The sequence below is a fragment of the Ambystoma mexicanum genome, chromosome 6q (assembly GCF_040938575.1).
Source record: "Ambystoma mexicanum isolate Mex_15411 chromosome 6q, UKY_AmexF1_1, whole genome shotgun sequence".
Classification (NCBI taxonomy): Eukaryota; Metazoa; Chordata; class Amphibia; order Caudata; family Ambystomatidae; genus Ambystoma; species Ambystoma mexicanum.
In genome coordinates, this window is record NC_090937.1 from 1544301161 (window position 1) to 1544326403 (window position 25243).

The following is a 25243-nucleotide window of genomic DNA, read 5'->3' on the forward strand; positions in this document are numbered from 1 at the left end:
GTAAGTTGACGATGTGCGGGTACCAAGGCTCAACTCAGGGGGTGTAGGGGATTTGGGGGTTGGGAAGGTGCGGCAAGGGAGTGCGGGGGAAGATCAGCCATGCAGCGAGGTAGACTAATTTGAACTGGACAGCCCACTGGATAGTTACGGGGCGCGTCACAAGGCTTCCCACAACGACATTTTTTTAATTCTCTGTTTTAGTTACTCAAAATACAACTTTTCAAATAGTCAGCAAATAGAAAATCAACCATTAAAATGCATTTAATTTCATTACAGCAAAATATGTAATTCTTAAAAATACATTACTATGAAAGATTTCTTTCTTAAGAAACATTTTAAAACAATTGACAATTTGTATATAGAAAATGTCAATACTCCTTGAAGACTAGACTCCTTGAAGACTAGATGAGAATTACACTAATCAATATTTTTTGATACTTTAAAGCTTCACAAATTAAAAACTTAGTCCACACAATTCATATAAAAAGGTTGCAGTGCATGTTTGATATCCTCGCAGAAGTGAAACCACTCCTGCCCCAAGAATAATCACCACCGGGGCCAGAAAGAGTCTGCCTCTCTAATTCCTGAAAGTGCTCCACAATAGAGTACACAGCTCAGCAATTCCTTTTTTTTTCTTTACATTTGGAAAAAACCTAGTAGAAAAAGAGGCATCACAAGATTAAATCTTGCTCCAAATCTTTGCCTATATTTTTAATTTTACCGTAATTAAGCCACACACTTCCGATAAATATCGAATCAGTGCCAACTTTAGTGCCGCCGAATTACCATGAAGCATGTTCCACCAAATTACCTCTGGAATAACTCTTTCAGTATTAAAGACAACTTTGCCAAAACTGCAAAATCTTTCCGTTCTAATGGCAGCGCATTCCAATAGCAAATGCTCAAGAGTTTCCTTTTCTTTTATGCTATGACAAAAACAACATTGGACTTGGTCCAGCCCGGCGGGATTTCTAATTTCAATTATTTCTCCTGTTAGCAATACACTAAATCGAAATCTCATGTAATCATTTCTCCAGTCTGGATCCGGGAATGTTAGGCAGAAACCTGTGCAGTTCCCTTAGGGACAACTGCAAAAGATGTAAGACTAGAGGTGTTTGGCAGTAAACCCACCTGGTAGCAGTCTGTACCACACAGATTCACTTGGTAGCTGTGGCTGAGCAGTCAGACTTCTCTCAAGAAGAGTTAGGCAGTATATAGAGTATACACAATAGGTACGGAGATACAGTAACACAAGCAAACTCTGACCAGAGCTTTGGTGTAAAAGTATATAATTATTTATTTAAAGACACACTTGTAAATCACACTGGCATAATGAGAAAAGTAAATTCAGCACACAGTCACTATTATATATATACAACCCTAATTACTTATTAGACAAGTCTTAGTGAGAAACACCACTTATTTTCAGACGGAGGTGAGCGCTTAACATAAGATGGCACTCTAATAAGTTATCAAAAAGGGAGGGAAAAAGGGTAGAGTTATGGAAGCACACAAATTTCAATACTTTTAAAAGAACCACAGTAAGGCAGGATAGGCAGAGTTCTACTGGAGAGCAAGGAAGTCAATTGCAAGCCCCAGCTCTTGGAGAGAGCAAGCAGAAGGGGTCCAGGTTCACACAGTGGGGTTATGCCCAAAGAGTCTTGTAGATAGTTTGCACACAAAGGATGAAATTAAAGTCAGGAAAAGTTAGCTAGGGTGTCCCAGGCCAGCCCAGGTTAGAAAGTCGAGGCTTTACTGTCACCCCGAACGATCTGTCGCAAGGGAAGCCAGGCGGGACACAGTACCTTAAGTGTGAAGGAAGCTCCAGCGGGGGCAGTTGTTCCTGGCAGTGGGTGCAAGTCGGTGTTTCGTCCAGAGGAAGAGGAGGCCTCACCATGGAGGAAAGATGAAGGTCGTTGTACTGCCAGGAAAGAAACCAGCCGCAGAGTTCTTTCGGTTAAAAGGTACTACCCTTCTCTTCGCGGTAGTGGTAAGCCGTGGTGTTCCGGTTGCCGGGGTGCTTGGCACGGGCAAGGCGGCCACGAGATGCTCCAGGAAGGTGAAAAGAAGGCAAAACTGGTTATCCCCACCAGTCAAAGGAAGAAGACTCTCCAGACTGGAGATCTCCTCTGTCGTCGGGAAAAGTGGTGAGACGGTCCCGCAGGGCTCCACCGGTGGTGTCGTAGTTGCAGGTCGGCTCAGCTTCTCCCTCCTTGGATTCTTAGGTCCTGTGGCGACTTCTGAAGTTCCAGTCCCCAAAGCCCTGCTTTTATGCAGCAAGCCCCCATTCATTCAGCCTAGCTGTCAATCAAACATGCTAAGTGGTGAGCCGGCCGGCTCATCACTTGGGCCAATCACACAAGAGCGCGACTTGAGTTGCCAAGGCAACTCAGTCCAGGGTGCCTAAACCCCCTCCCACATCCCCTGAGGTACCCAGACAGAGTGGCACCACTTTTGGAGGCTTCTGCGGAGAAGCCAGCCAAAAAGTGGAACAAAGGGCTCGACTTGGGTTAGAGTCACAGAAGAGAACACAAACGCCATTTTAGAATCGAGTTCTGGCGAAAAATACCAACCGGTGAATTAATATTAAATAAATAAACCGGCAGTATGTTCGAGGCTATAGGAATTAAATAATTAAAGTTGGTAGCCTCGAACAAAGGGAAAATCCCATAGAGATATATTTGCAGTCGAATATAAAAAGTAGTATCCACTGCCACCAGCCAAAACTCGATCAGGGGGGACGGAGACGTGCCCCCTCGAACAACAGACCCCGGGGCAATCGAATTGCCCCGACCAGTACGTCCACAATATGATGGTTTGTACTGGTTTCTGTTCATAATTTGGGACTAGTTAAGCCAATGGTGACTTTACATGCCCTGGGAGACAGTAGTCAGTCCCAGGGTATGGAGCTATGTTGGGGGGTCGCTACGACACCCCTGGGTTACGGCACGGAGGGTGCTGTGTAACCCACATCAAAAACACATGAGACCCTATGTAGTAAAAGACCCCATAGCCCATAAAACACATGGAAAGACAAAGGGACACCTCAAATCATGTCTAAGAGTGGTAGTAAAAGAGTCTCACTCTTAGCAGGAGAAAAAACAAACCCCAAAAATCCAGCAAAGCTGCTGGGGGACTCACTAGGTTTGGGAAATTAGCCTTTACAGAGAATTCTCCCTAACAGGGAATAGCACTAAATATGACTCGGAGGACCCGAGGCACTTCCAATTCGACACCAATTGATGATAAAGTGCAGAATTTTTCAACTCGGTCCATTGTACATGCCCAATCTAGATTTTGTAGCAGATGCTTCACCCGTAGGGGATTTCCCATCAGCACCTCTAATGAAACTCCTAGTTTTCCCAAAGTGACTGAACAGCCTTCCTGCATAGATGACAACCACCGAGAGGTTGAGTTAACCTTTCTTAATTTATTTCCCAATTCAACATACAAACTTTGACCAGTTTCCATCATCAATTTCTTAGAGTGTTAATGTCTTTCATTCCACCAAGCTGGCTACAGATTGCAACCCCAGTTCGTACCTTAAGGCATCTAATGGTATATATTTAGGTAAGCAGGATAATAATGCTCTTCATATTTTTGCTTCAATCTTGCAAATGTCAGACTGAGACCTTATCGGGGATAACTCTAGCCCATAACATAACTTGGGTATGATTTTCAATATATAAAAGCGGAGGAGTGGTAAAAACGAAAACTTACAAAATGTTTGTTTTATTTTTTCCATTTGCAATATCATATGGTCAATACATTCCAATACATAATGCCAATACATTCTTTTATTTGAGCAGTCGAATACCGAATGAACCCAGATACCGCATTGACCTCTGTAGTACCAGTTTCGGATTATTTAGGAATCATGTGAAAACCGGTGTTTATTTCCAGTTTGTCAACCGTATGATGACAGATTTATTTTCATTTGCAATCAAGCCGTTCCTAATCAGATATTGGGCAAAGGGTATAATTTTCTGTTGCAAACCTATTGGTGTGCTGTCTATTAATAGAAAGTCATCAGCATACGCACACCAATTTATATTCAAACCCTCAATTTTCGGGGAGATCAGAGAGGCAGCATCTAAGGCTTCACCAGCGTCAGAGACATAGAAATTAAAGAGAGTAAGGGCAAATAAACATCCTTTAAGCATCCCATTTCTTATTTTAATTGGAAGGGATAGTTGTCCATCATTACTTAACCAAATGTGCACAACTGATCCTTCATGTAGTTGTATTAGAAATGCCAGAATTCCACAGGGCATCCCCAACAATAACATTTTGGACCACAGTAGTGCTCAACCAACAAGATCGAAAGCTAGAGAGAGATCCATTGCTGCCATATGTATTGGCCCATCCTGATTTTTCTGGGTCTTTTCTTGTAGTAAAGATACTAGTTTACCCCCTATTTCCGTGCCAATCGCCTTTCGGTACCCAAACTGTGTTAGACAAAATAGAGTTGTGTTCTGACCACTCCACCACTTGCTTTAGAACCAAACCTGAGAAAATCTTGGAGTCTGTGTCCATTTTGGCGATTGGTCAATAGTCTGTTGGGAGACTTCTGTCTCCTTTCTTATATATAGGAATAATGTAGGCTAGATGCCATGACTCTGGGATATGTCTATTACGATGTCTGAAAACAGCATCATCAGAGCCTTTGCACAAATTTCAGAATTAGCCTTAAAGATGACATCTGCTAATCCACAAGGACCTGAGGCTTGAGAGGAGCTCGAATTTTGAATTTGTCTTTCAATATCTGATATCGTAAAGTTACATTCCCATGTGCAATTTCTTAACGCTGCGATATTAGCTGGCATAGGGAATATTTTGGCGTATAGACTAACAAAATGTCCTGCCCATATCTCTTTGGATATACAATTTGTTAGTGCTGAAACTTGGCAGGATTCAAAAGTATTTAACAAACACCAAAATTGTCACGGAGTAACATCTTTCAAAGCAGTTAACAGGGCTTCATTATCGGACTGTAACATTTGGGCCTTATGACTCTTTATCCAGTTTCTCAATTGCTGTTTTACGTGCCGAATCCCAGCAATCTTGAGTTCATATGCCACAAAGTGTTCAGTAAGCGTCATATCTCCTTTTTTATAGTGATTTATACAGGAATTAGCCATTGGATCATACACATGTGGGTGAATGGGTATGCATGCGTCCCTGCACCTTGATTTGATTGATTTTGCAATGAGATTTGCCGTGCGTAAATCTGGCGGGTCTTGTATCCAATGAGTTATTATTGAACTCTGCCATAAATACCATATTTAACTTTCCCAGATTTCCCATATGCCATTTTATTCTATTATTAGAGCTATTGACTACCAGATTTGCAGAAATACATTATGCTTCAGTGTGGTCCAACTCGCCCTTAATTGTCACCTTCAATAGTCGATCACTTTCAGAAGTGTTGATAATTTTGAAGTTATGACAAGCATCAAATAGGCATTGTGACAGAAAGATATGATTTATAGCAGAGACCGTCCGCCCATCCGTCCAAGTGTATGATTCCAAATCCTGATTTAAGATGGAATTTACATGATGGAGACCTCAATTCGTAAATAGGTTATACAATATGTGCCCCTGTAGAGTCTTCCTTGTACATCCCCCAATGCCCCCTACTATTGTGAAAAGTTCCACTGCCTTCAACAATGTTGGTATCCCCACTTCTGCTTACATGTCAGAGTTCAGGATTTTCTTCTTTGATATCTCTGCATTCAGGTCACAGGCTACCACTATTTGAAGTCCATTATATTTCAGTATCATCTCTGTAATGAGTTTTTTGAGGTCTTCTATAAAGAGAGAGAAATCCTGCACCGGATTCCAATATATGTTCACAATGGAGGAGGTAGGTTACTGCCTTGCCCCCTTTTAAAGCCACCACCACTGCCAACATTCCCCTTAGTTGATTTACTCCTTCGAAAGATTTCCCACCCCTCCTGAATCTTTATGGCTATCAAGAGACCACCAGACGCGCAACCCTTTTTGCACTTTCTTGCCAGTTGAAAACGGCAATCAAATCCATCCAGATTCATTTCCATGGTCACCCAGGATTCCTGAATGCACACTATCTTATTATTGTTTAGGTACAAACACAGCTTACTAGAGGAAGAGAGATGAAGATGGGCCAGACCTCTAGAATTCCATGACACAGTAGTAATATCATTTGTATTATTACCTTGGTTAAAGATCTTTTTTTCTCTTTTCAGGGATTTTAGCTGGGAGAGGAGGTCTCTTAAAGTGAGCGCTAACCACCTCCAGCTATGTTCGTCATCACCATTAGTAAACTGACTTTGGTCATGGTGGTGGCCTCTCCAGTCCGGATTATCCCTCCTGAGATCCTGCTCTTTCTCCAACTGATTTGGCAATAACAGGCATTGACTAAAGATAACAATGTCATAACCTAGTTGATTAGACTGAGACAATTCCCTCAGTACTGCTTCATATATGGAGCGTGTGTGAAATACTATTCTAACATGATCATAACGCTCCGGGTGTATGTAGTCAATTTAAGATCGGCTGAAGATACAAGTCAGAGAGCTAGAATCATGTTTAGCAAAGCTAAAACTCTTGACCTATTCAGTGATTATAGCCCCCCATATTCAAACAGGTAATATAAAATGATACTCTGATTATCAGGAAAAGCGGGAGCCCGCCACTGAATGTGCTTTAAATCACTCTGGTATAGCAGAATAGGAGCGCACCCGATGGTACCTCTGTAATTACTCGATCTTGCGTCTTCATGATGGAGCCTAGCCCCAGGGCACTCTGTTCTGGAGCTTTGTTTATTTCCTGCTCCTTCAAATTTTCTCCAGGGGGAGTTTCTATATTTACTGGTTCATCTGGATTGTTCCTAAATCCCCCGCCCCTTCCCTCCACTTCAGAGTGCAGTATAACCCTTACCCCACCATGGGGAAGGATATCCTCTCTGGGAGTTAAATGTTGGACCATTATCTGAGCAATAGTTGCTCTTATATAGGCCTCCAAAGGTGAATTTTTCCCCTTATCTTTTGAGAATCCCATCTTAGTCTTTTCTTGCACCGGTTCTGTGCCGTTAGTAAAATATTCCTTCCTTTGAATAGATTCTATTAGCAAGGGCTGAGGGCCTTGTATCTCATTTGCCAGGTGGTGGATTCCCATCTGTTTGTTAAAGACCTCCTGAAAAGTGTTTGGTCCAATCTACAGATTAACCTTTACTGAGCTCATCTTCTGTGTGGGCTGTACTGACATTTGTGCATTGCCTGTATTGACCAATTTCCTAGTGAAAAATTGATATACCGCTTTGTCTGTTTTCTTCTTTTCTTCCTGCTCTATGATCTGGGGGGGGTTACATTTATCCGCCTTACCCAATGAACGATTATATTTTTCCTTTTTTTAAATTTTTTTCTTTTGCCCTTTATGGTTCATTTTCTTCTAAAAAGGTGTTTTTCACCTCCTCTCACTCCCCCATGTCAAACATTAATTCTACTTCCGATTCTATATCCAGGCCTACCCCCATAGACTCAATTTCTCCTTGTTCTTCAGTTATAAGCGACCTCCACTTTCTCTGTGAGAATTTTTTCCCCTCCTTATTCAATGGTGGATATTGGTTTATTGAGTGTTTTTTCTTTTTACTTACATGTATTTGCAGAGTGGAGCTGGATATATCACAGATCTGCACCCCCATCATCTCTGCCTCATCCAATAATTTTTTGTTTAAACTGACTAGACTCCATCTGTACACTTTCGGGGTCAACACTCAAGGCGCCCCGACAATGGTTCTCTGGCACCAATGCTAAATCCGGTGTGCCCCTTTCTTTTTTATTCCCCTTACTTCAGTTGACAGTTTTCCCAGAAGGGCTGTTATGTCTTTTAGACAGGCGGTATGGAGTCTAAGTTCCGCTAATATTGGAATAAGTACCTCCGAATGTCTCCCTTCCGCCTTGCCACCCAAATGATAAGGCTTAGGTTGAGTCAAGGGAAGCGTGTCCTCCGTCCCCTCTGCCAGTTCCAGGGGATACTGCAAGAGTGCAAGAAGCATCTCCTCCTCCGAATGAAAAACCAGAGGGGTATCCATAAAGGATTGTTCCAATTGCACCTGAGTTGGTCCCCATCACTCTCCATTTAGGCTATCTACCGCCATATCTTCTATCCCAGCACTGGCACTACAAGTGACTCCTGACTCAATTAGGAGAAGTAATCCCTCCCTCTCCTCTTGTTCCAACATCAAAGAGTCAATAATGTCTGGGGGAGACGGCGGCAGAGGCATAGTTACAGCCATCCGCATTGTTCCCTTAACAGGCGTGAAGACAAGGGGGGCGGATAATATATCCTTGTACATCCGCGCCCCCTGCAGCTTCAAGCTTCTTGTTCGCGGTCCGGATTTCATTTTACAATTGATCAGCCCCCCTTTGAGAGAGCAACACACATTATGTATATTCAAACACAAATAATTGGAAACTAGTCCTACAAACTCGTCGCCACTTTCAGTTACCTCACTATGTCAACACAATCCGAGAGATAAGAAAACGCAGTGGGGGTGCCCCTACCGCATGCAATCCGTCACAACAGGTGTAACAGGCTACTTCCCAGGTCACTTCCACCAGGGCGTGCGCACTCGAACGCCCAGGTCTGTGTTTTTGTAGTTTTGGGGGTGTGGCACTGATGAGGAATAGAGAAGATAAGAAAAAGTCACTTACCAACTGTAACGTTCTTTCAACTGGATGTTCGTCCCATGTATTCCTCATCTTATGATATTCGTATCCTGCCAGCTTCGCTGCTTCGGAAAAAGAATTCTCTGCAGCGGCTGCTGTGCACAAGGTCATGGATTCGATGTCCCTCGATGGGCTCCGTACCTTGTCAACGTCACCGTTAGGCAGAATCCTGTGCAGTTCCCTTGGGGAACACTGCAAGAAGATTAAGACTACAGGAGCAAGCAGTAAAACCAATTGGGAGCAGTCCGCACCACCCAGATTTACCTGGTAGCTGTGGCTGAGCAGTCAGACCTCTCTCAAGATGAGTAGGGCAGTATACAGAGGATACACAATAGGGCTAAGAACACAGTAGAGCAAGCAAAATCTGACCAGAGCTTGGTATCAAAAGTATATAATTATTTATTTAAAACACACTTTAGGAAATACACTAAGCACTATAGATCAAAGAAAGTTCAAACACAATCAGAAAAAGTATACACACCTCCCTTAATAATTATTAGACAAGTCTAGGTCAAAACACCACTATTTGTAAAATCAGATGTGAGCGCGTAACTTAGATGGCACTCCAATAATTAAGTTAAAGGGAGAGAAAAAGGCAGGTCATGAAAATAAAATATTTCCCAACACTTTTCTAAGCCACAGCAAATTAGTGAAGGCAGAGTCTACTGTAGAGCCAAAGTTCATGGACCAGGCCCACTTTAAATGGAGCAAGGCAAAATGTGCCCAAGATCACACAGATTAAAATGCACTAAAGTCTTTGCAAAAATGTTCAGAAGAGGTTGGTTTGATGCGAAAGGTAAAGTTAGAAGGTCTGGGGGGCCAACCCAGTTGGAAACCCAAGGAGTTAAGGGTCACCTTTAGCAAACCGTGGAAAGGGAGGCCAGGTGGAAAACAGTACCTTTAAAAGTGAGGAAGCTCCAGCGGTGTCAGTTGTTCCTGGCAGCGGGTGCAGTTCGTGGTTTCGACCAGGGGAAGAGAAGATCTCATCGAGGAGGAAACGTGGAGTGGTTGCACTGCCCAGGGAAGAGACCAGCCGCGGAGTTTGTTCGGTTAAAATGTGCATTCCTTTTATTCGCGGTCACAGTGGTGAAGCTTGGCTATCTGGCCGCAGGGGTGCTTGGCACGGGCGATTCGACCAAGGGACGTCCTGGAAGGCGAATGGCAAACTGGTTGTTCCCACCAGCTCAAAGGGAGAAGACTCTTACAGCAGAAGATCTTCTCTTGTCGTCGGGAAAGTGGTGAGGTTGTTGCAGCAGGGCTCCACCAGTGGTGTCGTCGTTGCAGATGGCTCAGCTTCTCCCCTCTTCGGATTTCTTAGGTCCTGTGGCGACTTCTGAAGTTCCAGTCCCAAAAGCCCTGCTTTTATGCAGAAAAAACCCCATTCAACAGCCTAGCTGTCACTCATACATGCTAAGGGGTGAGCCGGGCAGCTCACCACTGGGCCAATAAGAAAAGAGTGCGACTTGGGTTGCTAAGGCAACGCAGTCCAGGGTTCCAATTCCCCCACCCACACATCCTCTGGAACCCAGACAGAGTGGCACCAATTGGAAGGCTTCTGTGGAGAAGCCTGCCAAAAAGTGGAACAAAGGTCCCGACCTTGGTTGGAGTTACAGAGACGGACACAAACGCCATTTTGGAAAAGAGTTCTGGCGAAAAGACCCAACCGGTGATTTTATATTAAATAAATAAACCAGCGGTATCTTTAACATTGCACCAAAAAAAGTGGTGCGTTTAAAATGAATGGGAAAATCCCATAGGAAATATTCCGGTTGAATATTTTGCGTGGTAACCACTGCCACCAGCCAGAAACTCGACGAGGGGGGACTGGACAGTGCCCCATTGGAAACAGACCCAGGGGCAATCTAATTAACCCCTTCCAGTACTTCCACAATATGATGGTTTGTACTGGTTCTGTTGACAATTTTGGACGAATAACGTCAATGGTGACTTTACATGCCCTGGGAGACAGTAGTCAGTCCCAGGGTATGGAGTCTATGTTTGGGGGTCACTGTGACACCACTGTGTTACTGCACTGAGGGTGCTGTGTAACACATACACTAAAACAGATCATACCCTATGGAGTAAAAGACCCCATAGCCATTAGCACACAATAAGTCAAAGACATACCTCAAATCATGCCTAAGAATGGGAGGAAAAGAGTCTCACTCTTAGCAGGAGAAAAAAACAAACCCCAAAAATCCAGCAAAGCTCCTGGGGGACTCACTAGGTTTGGGAAATTAGCCTTATAAGAGAATTCTCCCTAACAGTCACCATCAGTATAAATAGCTTGTATAGCGCCTGCTGGATTCAGTTCTGTTTTTTCGAGGAAATATATGAGGAACACCTAGGCGTGCCTCATGACTTATAGACTCTTCGTGAGCGGAAAGTGTAAGGAACGAACTGTACTGTGGGGTAGGATGGGAGGGGCAATGAGGAATACGTTGGAGGAACATCCAGTCAAAAGAACGTTACAGTTGGTAAGTAACTTGTTCTTCGAATGGATTGTGTCATACCACATATTCCTCATTTTATGATAGACTCCCAAAGTGGTAATTTTGGAGGTGGGAGTACTAGTTATTGTTCTCATGGACGGAATGAAGTACCACCTTGGCAAATAAACCCTCATTGGAAGAAGAGGCATCCAAGAAATAATGCTTGAAGACGGTATGCATTGATGCCCATGTTGCAGCTGACCAAATATCTGCTGCAGGGACTCCCCTCTTCAGAGCCACAAAAGTAGCCATCCAACTAGTGGAATTTTTATTTATTTATTGATTTGGGTTTGTATAGCGCACATCTGCCCGGGGGCATCGTGGCGCTGAAAGCAGTCTTACTCGTTACATAGCATACATGGGGGGTCATTACGACCCAGGCGTTAACCATGGCGCTATTAGCGCCATGGTTGATGCCGGTATTTTACCAATTGCACCATGGTGGATGGCGGAATTACCGCCCCATTCGAAGGTTGGCGGGGCGGTAATTCCCCATTCACCATTGACCCTCCCCCATTCCCATTTTTGCCCCATAGGGCTCAATGGGAATGGGGAAGGCGGTAATTACGGTAGCGCAAATTGCAGTACCGTAATTACCTCGAAAGTCCCTTTGCGGGTTCCCTACTTAACGGCTGGCAAAACCAGCCGTTAAGGTGGGGCCCCGCAAAAGGACCTCGTAATTAGGCGGTAAGGGGTTAACGGCGCTGCCACCTTTTACAGCGCCGTTAACCCCTTACCGCCTGGGTCGTAATGAGGCACATAGTGTATATACAGACACAATACAGAGCGAATTTACATATTTACATGCAGTTGTGCTTATTTACATACAGTTGTGAAATACAGTAGGACAGATAGGGTGGAGTGGAGGGGGGTTAGTTGAACAACGTGGTTTTGAGTAGTCTACGGAAAGCATGGTATGGTTTTTCGTTCCTTAGTGCGGCGGGGAGTGCGTTCCAGTTTTTGGGTGCTAACTGTTGAAAGCTGGACCCTCCGGCTTTACTTCTTTTGAATGTGGGTACATAGGTCTCATTAGTCATGTGTGACCTAGAGGGTCTAGTGGATGTATTAGGGGTGATTCTTTCAGAAAAATAGGGCGGAGCATTGGCGGAGAGGCATCTGTGGATGATGGCCATGGATTTGAATATTATACCTTCTTTTATTGGCAACCAGTGGGGTTTTCTTCTGGCTTGGGAGAGGTGCTCCCTTTTTGGGATGCTCAGGGCTGCTCTTAGAGCATTGTTTTGTGTGACTTGCATTTTTTTAGGTTTTGTGCAGACGTGCCCGAGAAGAGGGCATTGCAGTAGTCCAATTTGGTGCCTACTGTGGCTCTGGCTACTTGTAATGCGGTGGGAGTTTGTTTAGTGTTTCTTTGGTGCCAACTAGTAGGATCTCTGTTTTGTCCCCATTTAAGCAGAGGCCGTTAGCTGCCATCCAGGTTTGGATGGCTGTATAGATCTTGGTTAATGCAGCAGCATCTTGTTCATAGACTCCTGTGAGGGGGAGCAGGACTTGCGTATCGTCAGCATAGTTGGTATAAGCTATGTGACGACGGTCCAGGTCATTGAACAGTGGGAGGGTGAAGATGTTGTATAAGGTGGGGGCAGTGCAATACCCGGGGGCAGTGCAAGACCCTTGTGGGAAGCCACAGTGGATAGTGGTGGGGGTAGCGCTTGCTGAGTCAGAAAAGACTTTCAAAAGTCGACCCTCGAGAAAAGATTTGACCCAAGAGATGGCTTTGGGTGAGAAGTGGGCTTCTTTTTTGAGTTGCGTGTCTAGAATGTCATGGTTGACCAGGTCAAAGGCAGCGGATAGGTCCAACAGGAGCAGGAGTGCTGGTTTGCCTTTGTCCATGATGTCATTGAATTAGATTTTGAGATCTAGTAGGGCCGATTCAGTCCCATGTCCCAGGCGGAAACCTTATTTTTCCCTAAAATGCGATGTTCTTCAAGGTATTGCCGGATTTGTGTGTAGGCCACTTTGTCGAGGATCTTGTGCAAGAAGGGAACGGTCATGATAGGTCTATAGTTGTTGGCGTTTTCAGGATGTAGGGTGCTTTTTTTGAGAAGAGGGCGCACCGAAGCTTCTTTTAGGCTGGTTGGGACTGAGTTGGTGTTGAAGGATGCATTGATTAAGGTTTTAAGAAACGGTGCTATTGTTTCTACGCAGTCTTTAACTAGTTTAGGAATGGGCTCGAAACCCATCCGGTGGGTCTTTTCCCGCCAATCTGCAGCACTCAATTATAGCCAGAATTATCCAACTGGATATAGTCTGTTTTGTCACTGCTAAATCCCAATTTATGACCTGTATAACCTACAAAAAGTTGGTCATCTTGACGTAATTTTGACATTCTTAAAATGTAAAAACTGAGAGCCCATTTGGGGTCCAGTGTATGCAGTCTCTCCTCCTTTGCCCAAATGAGGAGGATAGAATGTTGGTAATGTGATTTTCTGTGACAAATTGAAGTCAACTACTTTTGGTAAGAAAGAGGGTTTAAAGGAGTATATTGAGGTTTACATGAGAGAGCCTGTAGTTCACTAACTCTGCGGGCTGATGTTAAGGCCACAAGAAGGACAGTCTTTAATTTTAGAAGCCTCAAGGGACAGGAGTGCAGAGGTTCAAAAGGTATACAAGTTAGAAACTTAAGTACTAGATTTAAATCCCAAGTTTGGACATGAATGGGGACTGGAGGGTATACATTAGTAGGCCCTTTCAGGAATTGAATTATTAATGGAATTTTGAAGTAAGAAACCTCTTCTGAGGAGCGCTTGAAAATGGACAGCGCAGCTAGGTATCCTTTAATTGTTCCAATCTTGAGCCCCAGATTGGCTAGATGCAATAGGAAAGAGAGCACCATTGGGTTGCCACTTTGAAAAGGGTCTAGATCCTTATCTTTGCACCAGTTGCTGAACTTGTTCCAACGACACCGGTACAAAGATTTTGTTGCTGGCCTTCTGGCCGCAAGCAAAATCTCCATTACTTCATCCGGAAGATCCCAATCCTTGAATCTCACCCTCTCAAAAACCATGCGGGAAGGTTGAATGTCTTGACCTCTGGATGGAGAACTCAATCTTCCTCTTGTGAGAGAAGATCCTCTCTTTACGGAAGACGTATTGGAGGGCAGATGGACATGTCAAGAAGGTCCGGGTGTCGTAAATCTCCCCCGTCTCACCTGGGATCGCTTCTTGCTCTGTTCCGCAGGAGGATTCCTCTTGTGGACGGATCGGGCCTTGTATAGGCTCGCTCGAGTCTCGTCCGGCTGCAGAGCGCGTTCAGAGGTCCGGGAAGGCCGCTGTTCCAGGATGTCCAGGAAAAAGGTAGCGGTCGCTAGGAATCAGGATTCCGGGAGCAAATTAGAGGGAAGGGGTGAAAGGAAGAAAGAAGGAACCAGTAACAAGGAATAGTGGATTCGCCGAACAGCACACACACGTCAAGTCACTCACTAATGATAGCATTGAGACGCGCGGGGCCGTGGGGGCGTGACCAATTTATAGAACGTGCCATCTGCGACGTGAAGGGTGGTGCGAGGCAAGTCGCTTGGCGCAGCAATGTTTGGAGTAACAAAGAAAACAAGCCCCGTCGGGATAAGGACCAGGAAGTCCAGAAAGGGCAAGTTCTATGGTTCATGACACCGGGTACCATGTGCTCCTGGCCCAAACCGGGGCAATTAGGATCATGGTTTTCCTGGACTTTCTCAACCTCTTGATTACTTGAGGAATCACGGAGACTGGAGGAAACGCGTACAGAAATGGAAACTTCCAGTCCACCACAAACGCATCTCCTAGAGCCCCTCTCGGAGGAAATTCCCTTGAGCATTACTTTTCGCACTTCCGGTTTACCGTGGACATGAACAGATCCACTTGAGGGTTTGCCCAAAGGGCAAAGATCTCCAGAAGGACTTCCTGAGCTAGCTCCCACTCGTGGGAGACTGTGCTCTGCCTGCTCAGAGCATCTGCCGCCGAGTTCTCCTCTCCAGCTTGATGAACTGCCAAAAGAGAGAGAGAGAGAGATTCCTTCTCGTATTGCCCAGAACCAGAGCTGCATTGCTTCTCTGCACATTGTTAGTGACCCTACGCCTCCTTTCTTGTTGAGGTAGTACATGGCCACTTTGTTGTCCATCATTATCAGGACATTCTTTCTCTGTACAGAGGGCAGGAAGGCCTTCAGCGCTAGTCTGATTGCCCTCAGCTCAAATAGGTTGATGCGTAGTTTGGACTCCGATGGAGAACAACGACCGCCGATTGTCAGATCGTTGGTGTGGGCTCCCCACCCCGTGAGTGAAGCGTCCAGTACCACTGTTCTCCGGCCATGGTTGCCAAAAAGATTCTCCCTTGAGGATGTTGTAGTTACAAGCCCACCATAGTAGATTCTAAGCAACTGCGCTCGGGACTTGCAGAAGATCCGACATACCTCCCGAGAATTGAGACCACTGAGTTCTGAGGGCCCAGTGGAGAGATCTCATCCTCAGTCGAGCCTGTGGCACCAGAAAAATGCAGGATGCCATGAGGCCGAGCAATCTCAGGAAATCGAAGGCCGGCAGATGCTGGGCATTCTGGAACTTTGTTACCATCTGCAGAATGTGGAGAGCCCTCACCTCGGGAGGTGAGGCTTTGCCCAAGGAAGTGTCCAAAACTGCTCCGATAAATTGGAGCTTTTCGGATGGTATCATGTGAGACTTCTTGAAATTGAGGGAGAAGCCCAGTTTGTGAAGGAAGTGACAGGTGATTGACAGATGTTCCTGAGCTTGTCTGGGAAAACACTCTCTGACCACTCAATCGTCCAGGTAGGGGTAGACATGAATCCCCCCTCTCCTGAGGCTCGCTGCCACAACCGCCATCAGTTTGGTGAAAACCCTCGGGGCGGAGGTCAGACCGAATGGCAGAACTCAAAACTGAAAGTGAGAACCGCCAACCGCGAACGTCAGGTACTTTCTGTGCTTGGGATGGACTGGCACATGAAAGTAAGCATCCTGAAAGTCCAATCATACCACCCAGTCTTGGAGTTGGAGAGCATTAAGGATCTGAGAAAGGTTTACCATCTTGAACTTGTCCTTCCTGAGGAACTTGTTCAAGTTTCTTAAGTCCAAGATGGGTCTCAATCCTCCGTCCTTCTTTGGAATGAGAAAGTAGGGGGACTACCAACCCTTGATCCTCTCCGCTACAGGTACCTGTTCTATTGCACGTTTCTCTAGAAGAGTTAAAATTTCCTGCAACAGGAGCGGATCTGGAATTATTGACAGTTGGTTCCCGGTGGATGGTCCTGAGGCCTTTTTAGGAAGAGAAGGCAGTAACCTTGAGCTACTGTCTCCAGTGCCCAAGCATCTGAAGTAATGCCCCGCCATTCTTTCAGATGCTGAGAGATTCTGCATCCCACCGGGTTTTTGTGTGATAAAGCCTCAGAGTGATTTGGAGGAGGCTGCAGGAGCGGCTGAGGGCAAATATGCCGTTCCTGAGGAAGGTTTTGCACTTTTACCTCGTCCACCGCGAGCAACATTTCTCTTGCCTCTTTGAATGGCCTGTCCTCTTCCTCTACCAAAAGAGAAGTAGTACCAAAAAGAACAACCTCTCCAAGAAGATGAGCCAGGAATAAGGTTTCTGAGGCTGTCGCATGGAGGCGCCAAGAGATTTAGCTGCCGCTTTTGAGGTCTGTAGTTTTTCTAAGCGTTCATCAGCTTTGCTACCAAACAGCCTCAAGCCATCAAAAGGCATGTTGAGAAGTCTGGCCTGCACATCTGGTGCATACCCCGACTTCCACAAACAGGCAAATCTGCATAGCACTGTGCTTGCAGCCATGGATCTGCTGAGACTATCAGCAGTATCCAGTCCAGACTGGAGACATTCCCCCCATTGCGCCTCCTTTCCGTCTTTGACAATATTCAGGAAGCCTTCCCTTTCCTCGCCTTCCGGAATATGTTCAGCTGCCACCGAAATGCAGCCCCACAGGGTATGGGTGAACCTGGCCAGGGTACAGGTGACATTAGTTGACTTGAGAGCCATGCTACCCGAGGTAAAGACCTTACGGCCCAAACATCCACCCTTCTTATCCTCTCTATCCGGGGGGATAGATGGATATGCTGTTTGTCTTGAGGAAGTTGCAGCCTGAATAACCAGACTTTCTGGAGTGGGATGCCTACTTAAATAATCAGGATCAGAACTAGAAGTTCTATACTACTTTGGAAAATAATTGTTGACTGCAGCAATTGTATCAGGAACTTCCAGTTTTTTTTGTACCGTTCTTTGAAGTGCCCTATGGAAGGGGAGAACTGGATCCTTCTGGGGCCCTGATTAAGTATATGAGTCATATCATCCTGATCAAAAGTGGTTGAGGCTCTACCCCAGCCCATGTATTCAACCACTCTATTCATTAGAGTCCTCTACTCTGAATCTGCATGTTCTGCAGGGTCATGTTTTGCAAACTCCAGCTCAGGTGACGCATCAATGCCACGAGCAGAGTGAAGGGTATCACACAGGTCTCATTTTCGATTCTGTATCGATTCATTCTTCGGAGACCTCTCTAGTACCATATTGTACTCCAAAAGGAGAAATGTCATCTTCTTCAGAGCCACTTTCTTCAAATATAGAAGACATAGACTTAAAGAAGTCTGACTTAGTTAATGGAGTAAATCTCCTTTCTTGTACATGAGTTTTGGCCGAAGGAATCGAAGGAACCTTCGATGGTATCGAAGGAGTCTTCGAAGACACCGATGACGTCTTCGACAAAGGCGTCGAAACCGCATTTGGCTTCGATGCCGAAGCCGCCGGCGCCGATGGAGATGACAAAGTCGTCGAGGGTTTCAACGACACATGTTATTTAAACAGTGTGGGGGAAACACTCGATTCTCTAGGAATCTTCGACGATTTGACGTTGACTCGAGTCTTTCGAGATTCATCCTTACTACTGGATTTTTCCACAGTAGTTCCTGACTTCTCTGTGTCGTCCGATGGAGTGACCAGGATCTGGCTCTTTTGAGGCTTCTTTGAGGGGGTCGAGGCCGCATTCTCAAAGACCTTCATCATATTCCTTCTAAATTCATTTCATTTTCTTGGGGAATCCGACATAGTCGCGCATCGTACCAATTCGGTAGATGTATCAGAGGAACAAGAGGGAGATTTATGTCTCCTCTTAACCTTTTTTGAAGAGGAAGATAAAGAGTTTCTCGATCTACTGCGTGATCGAGATCTCTTAGAGTGTTTACGACGATCCGATTCTTTCGAATCGCTCGATTTCCTATGTCTTTTTGACGAGGCCTTCGAGGAGGTCTTGGAAGCTTCCCGCCCCACCGCCAGTTTACCTTTCCTCTCATGAAGGGCCTTCTCCGTCATCGACTGACAGGAGCCACAGTCGCTGGTTCGATGGTCTGAACCTAGGCACCAAAGACAGACGTGGTGAGGATTTGTAATCGACATCTTCGATCCGCAGTCAATACATTTTTTGAACCACGTCTTGGGAGTTGAAGGGGTGGAAGAAGACGACATTTTCTGAAGAAAATTCCGAAGCGTGCCTTTCTCGAGAGCAAAGCAATCGGAAAAACGGAACTGAAGCCAACAGGCGCGGCACAAGCTATTTATACTGATGGTGACGTCGACACGGTACGGAGCCCGCTGAGGGACATCGACGCCACGAACTCGTGCACAGCGCCCTCTGCCGAGAATTCTTTTTCCAAAGCTTCCGAAGCAGCGAAGCTGGCAGGATACGAATATCATAACATGAGGAATACGTAGGAGGACACAATCCATTCGAAATGTATCACTATAAAGCGTGGATAATAGTAATGAGAGCAGTATATTAAATATTAAAGTTAAAGTCCTGCTCACTATATCATGCAGTCTTCAAAGTCCCAACAAGTGCAGGAAACACAGGAATCCACAAATGCAATGATGCAGAGCAGGAGAGAGTAACCAGGCGTAACAGCCCACTTCCCAGGCCACTTCCGCCACGACTTCTTGTTCCCACCGATCCAGGGGTTGAAGCAATGATGAAGGTCTGCAGGAGATGATCAAAGGAGCATGGCTTCACCGGGATGGTTGACGAACATGCAGCTGGCTGGCTTTCAACTACAGGTTCTGGGTCTTCAGCAGAAGCTACTCTTCATAGGGTTCTTGGCTCCAACTACAATCTAAAGAATGACTGCATGTATCCAGGGTTCAAGCTGGAGTTGCCCCTAAGCCCACCAATGGTAAGAATCTGTACCATTCAAACTGGCAGAAACTGTTCAATCCTGGTCAGAGTCTAGTCAACACATCTGCCCAGCAATAGAGACACTTTGGCATGAACGTTGATTGGGGACCAGACCGTCACAGCCCCCACATCCGACCATATGCACACACTAACACTTTGCCTGGGAAAGCAAGAGCTTTGGACCTAGAGCATTTTGGAGTATATGGTACTCTATATGGCAGTAGGCGATAAAATGCAAAGGTGTACGAGACACAAAAACAGTAAAAAGGTATCGGCAGCCAACCGCCCATCCTGGACACATCATATTAGTAACCAAAAAGTTACAAATTACAAAGTTACAGGGTTACAGTGTCTCTAATGCACTTCACAGAAGGTGATGTGTGAAGGGAAACTAACAGAGGGTTTTACAATAGACAACAGAGTTCCACTGCACTGACAGTCATAGGACTGATCAGCGTCTCGAAAACAGATGAGTTTAGCAAGGTCAGTGAAGTACAATAAAATACTTCACTGGCATCTAAAAGTTACAACAGGTTCAAAATAATAGCAAAAGTTTGGGTGTCCCATTGAGGATTATGAAGGGAAAGCAGCAAAAAGAAAATATTTTTTAACATCCAGCAAACAGGCAAAAGAACAAATGACTTACATTTTGCTAATGTTCTTTCGGCAGGAGTTCCTCCAAAGGATTCCTCATCTTTGATATCCTTCTCCCAGCGCAGCTGCTCTTCAGAAAACTTTCAGCCACCAGGGAGATGCAATGCAGCTTTACGTCAGATGTGCACCATGCCGAAGAGGATGTTGGTACCAGTATCTATGGAGGCATTGCATCCCGTGAACTCGGGTCCTTTTTTTCCCCGCACTCTGCTTGCTTTAGGAACACTGCTCTTAAACCTTATTTGTTTTCCCAAATCTTTAGCGTCCATTATTTGTATTCATCTAGATGCTGATGCCGAATAATTCCTCGGCTTTCAAACCCAACACGGACTGCAGGTCTCAAATGTCAGTTTCGGACCTGCACCATATTTGGCTTTACTGTCTAGGTGAAGGCCACAGCTTGCAAGACTGCATGTTGTTACAATAAATGTACCCGAAGGCGCCTCAAGAACCTGAGGCAAAACCTTTTTACGGGAGGAGAGCTCAGGAGGATAGCTCAGGGGCAAGGTGCTCGTCTTGAAAGCAAGATGACACAGAGCCAACAAGTTCGATCCAGGGTCAGCGCTTAGAAACCTTTGGGTATTAAGCGTGTTATAAATAACCCATTACAAAATTACAATGACCTCCATCCCAATGAGAGAGATGATAATAGGACCTGCTTGAGGTTGCCAGGCATGGATCGCGGTGCTTCACACCATTACTCTTCTTCGTTGTAGAAGAAGAGGAGCCACCTCTCCATGGACGTCATGGAGGAAAAGTTCTTGGAGGCAACTTTTTCCACCCAGTCCTCTACTCCTGAGGAATGGGAGGCGTTCAGGAACATGCTTGACATCTTCGCCAAAGCCCTGACACTAGCGACAAAGACGGCTTTGGTAAAGCTAACAGATTCTACCATGCTCAGGCGAGCCAGCAGGGAATCCTCAAGCAGACGCGAATAGTACATGTCTAAGGGTCAACCATTCCTTTTCTGGATCTAGGTCATCTGACCTCAGTTCCTTCTTTTGCTGCACTGAGGGATGGATCCACAAGAGATTTTCTCCTGCTCCCTAGGAAAGAATTTATGTCCCATGTGGAGGACATCGTGAGGGGGGGGGACTCAGTCCCTTTCGGGGCTTGTGCCTCAGGCACTTCTCAGAGAAGTTTTATTGAGAACAAGTTGGACCTTGCGGTCTACTTACAAGAGGCAAGTGGCCCGGACACCTCGCCAGAGGTGGACATGCTCCCAGCTGCCACCCCAGGCAAACCACACACAGCTTTCCAGCGTCTGATGGCGAAGGTAATCAACACCTTGGGGCTGTCCGTCCATTCACAGACGAAGGTGTAGTATGAACTGACAACCTGGACAAGGGTCCAAAGAAGGGGACACTATTGCCTTTCAATCAGGCATTAGAGGGGCCAGTGCTGGAACTAGAGGCCAAACTGGCTTCTGTTCTCGCAATGGCAAAGAAGCCCAGGCGGGCACTCTCAGATCCCAAGTTTCTTTCTACCTATGCTTCCCAGAAAAGATTTGAGGCCCTTATCAAGGACGGCAAGAAAGTCTCCCATCAAATAATGCAGCCTGGTCTTGATTATGCAGACTGCATAGCAAGAAGGATGGCCATGAACACAGTCGTCAACAGATTTTCTTCACTGAGGACGTCCCGTTGTTGAAGAGAAGCTTCTTGATATGCCCTTTGGCATGAATTTATTTGGCACCAGGGCCCATTAATCGTAACAGAAGAAGAAATTACTTACCAGTAATGTTCTTTCTATTGATTTTTCTCCCACAGATTCCTCATCAAATATCCTTCCAGCATCAGCTGCTTGGAAACATATTCTACAGGGGCGTAGTATGACTCGACATCAACAGATGACTTCTCTTGACTCAACTGTGCCTCTCGTCGACCTCTGATGAAACTTCCCCCATATCTATATATATATTACGTCACTACTAATACCTCATATTCCCCTCCTCCCCCCAGCTCCCTAAGATCAGCAGCCATAGAGGAAGAATCCATAGGATTCAGCTTTAAGATAGCCAAAATAAAAAAAACTTTTTTTGTGTGTGAGGAACAGAACTGTGCTGGAAGCAATACAGAGTGTGGAAGTGGGATGAAAGCCCTCAGACAAGGAAGCTGTGCAACAACGCTAGTTCACCTGGTGCCAACTGACATTAGTAAAGAACGAAGATCTCCATGACACTAACAAGTCCCGCCCCCTCTTAGCTTAGCCTTTCATTTCCATCATACATTCCTACCATCCATTCACTTTCTCTTAAATATGATACATTTCACACCTTTATTCATGACCCAATAGTCCTAATCAACAATCTATAGTTTTGACACTGTAAATTCCCCTCTGGCTGTTGTAAGATGGTTATATCTGCATATAGTCAATTTCACAGAAATAATCGTCGATACGTGTTTCGGTTGTCTGTTAGGACTTCAAAACTCATGTCCTCTTAGTAATGCAACCTTCATCAGTACCATAACGGGGGTTTACTAATTCACATTTGACAAAGTAGGGTGAGTCTCACCACTCCAATAGTGTCCCAGTGTCTTTCGAATCACCTTTTGATGATCAAACGTATCCTTAGATGATGGAATAGAAGTTCCCAGTACCCTGAATGATTTGTCTGTACTGTCTCCACCAATAGTATATATATTTTTTATTTATTTGTAGGTACACATATAATCGTATCCTAGTGTACCCCTCCAGCACTATCTGAAATGTCGTCAGGCCTAGTATGATAGTCGCTTGTTTTGTTCCTCCCCTCCCTTTCTGCACCCCTCTCCCTCACCTTTTGTTTTTCTGTGGCTCTACCAGAAAAGGTCGTCAGGCCTAGTACGGTAGTCGCCTGTCTGTTTCCATTTCTTTCCCACTCGCCCCCCTCCCTTCCTTATCTATGTTTTAGATCTTGCATTATCTGAAATGTCGTCAGGCCGAGTATGATAGTTAATTTCACATTCTTACTGTTCATGGCCTGTAAGAATGTGGTTGTATTTTCCCTTGTTCCCTCCCTTGCCTTGAAGCGCTTTGAAAAACATTGTGTATAGGCGCTATATAAATAAACTATCATATCATATCATATCATACATCATTGAATTCAATCCATCTAGATAACTCTTCCAGGTGAACCTTGTTGTTCCACTCAGGCTCCAAAAAATATATATTCAAGGGGTTTCTTCCAATTGTCTATACTGAGTATATATTTGTTTATGATAATAAAAAATCAAATCGAATTTAGACTGTGGCATTTATTGATATATATAAAAAGATAAATGCATAAGATGAGTCATCCCTTGTCCTATTGGTCCATTTTTGTGTGTGTTTAGATTACCAAGTCTGGAGGACGAGGGACTATAACCAGACACCCCTTTTTTGTATAGACACAGCTAAAACCTTTGTGGACAGAAATAAAGCCTTAAAGAGTTTGGTCATCTTGACTAAATTCCACTGTCCTCGCCACAGAAAAGCTGAGTGCCTTCTTACGGTCCAATCAGTGTAGCCTTGCCTCATCCTTAGAAGGATACTTAGGAGGACAAAACACTGGCAAATCAATGCTCTGGGACACGTGGAATTCAGAAATCACTTTTGGCTGAAATATATGGCACACCATGAGCGACGCCTTCTCCTTGAAAAACCATAGAAAAAGTGCCTTGCAAATAACAAAGATTCTCACCGTATTGACTACCTTACTCCTAATCCATAGTCCCCTTTCCTCTATACTTTTGGGACATGCCGTCCTGTGGGACGGGACCGGAGCACTTTTTGTAAAAAAGAATCAAATTGAAAAAGGTGTCCTCCTCCTCTTTTTACACGGGGTACCGCACGCGGCCGTAACCCTGCCCTCCTTAGCTCCGCCCCACTCATCACCCTTCAGTCCTTTTCTATCACCAGGTCTGAGACCATTTAAGCAAAAATAGAGTATACTTATTAGAGGGGACAGCAGGCGGGCGTCTGGAGGAAAGGGGACTATGGATTAGGAGTAAGGTAGTGAGTAACATTGTTATACTCCTACGTCCTGTCCCCTTTCCTACATACTTTTGGGAGATTACCAAGCACTCCTTACAGGATGACGTGTGGATGGAACTCCTTCACTGTTAGGCAGAAACCTGTGCAGTTCCCTTAGGGACCACTGCAAAAGATTTAAGACTACAGGTGTTAGCAGTAAACCCACTTGGTAGCAGTCTGCACCACCCAGATTTACCTTGTAGCTGTGGCTGAGCAGTCAGACTTCCCTCAAGAAGAGTTAGGCAGTATGCAAAGTATACACAATAGGCACTCAGGTACAATAATACAAGCAACCACTGACCAGAGCTTTGGTATCAAAGTATATAATTATTTATTTAAAGACACACAGTTGAAACACTCCAGCACTCTTATTGTAAAATATTCTAAACACAGTTACTATTGTAATATATACACCCCTTTTTTCTTATCAGATAAGTCACAGTAAAACACCACTTATTTTCATACAGAGGTGAGCGCTTAACTAGATTGCACTCCAATAAGTTTGTGAGAAAGGGAGGGAAAAAGACAGAATATGGAAAGGTACACCACTCTACGATTCAGGAACAATGTTAGCAAGGCAGAAGAGCAAATGTCACTGGGAGCCAAAGTCCAAAGGTGTAACGCTCACCTGCCTCCCACGGAGGCACTAGCCTGGTTCGCGCTGCTGTGACCTCTTCTAAGGTGATGCGCAGGGTTCGGAAGACGGACTGGACCGGGCCCCCAAATCCTGTTTGTCTGGCTCGCAGAAGTATCCTTCTGTAGGCGAAAATAGGGTATTAACTGTCTGCGGGGTAATGCAATCGGCCTCCCACTTTCCCCTCTCACCCTCCTCGAAACCCTTCTGTGATTCCTCGTAGCGTCTCACCTTAGGGTCTGGAAGGACGAGCTCTCCATCCTGCTTCTGATGCAGGGGCGCGTTGGTATCCAGTTACTTCACTGGATTTTCGGATTGGTGAGAACCAAACTTGCTTGGCTTCCAGGTACGTTTTTTTGATAAGAGGTTCCCCTTGTGTCCATGCATTAATGTACTAATGCTAGTGTCTTTTTCCCCATAGGGGCCGGGGTACGGAATGCCGGGGAACAAGCACCGACCCGAGATGAGAGGTGAAATCCTTGTAGAAATCAGTAAGTCTTTAATGAGCGTTTTTTTGGTAATGTCTTTTCATTCGCTCATTAACGCTGATGTCTCTTTTTCCCCTTAGGGGCCGGGGTCCGGAA

At 45.2% G+C, this 25243-nt stretch overlaps 1 protein-coding gene across 2 annotated transcripts in view; it reads right to left on the reverse strand.

Annotated features, from left to right (window-relative positions):
• DNAAF9 (dynein axonemal assembly factor 9) overlaps positions 1 to 25243 on the reverse strand; it is a 2133167-nt gene that overhangs the window by 337928 nt on the left and 1769996 nt on the right. The window lies entirely within an intron of this gene.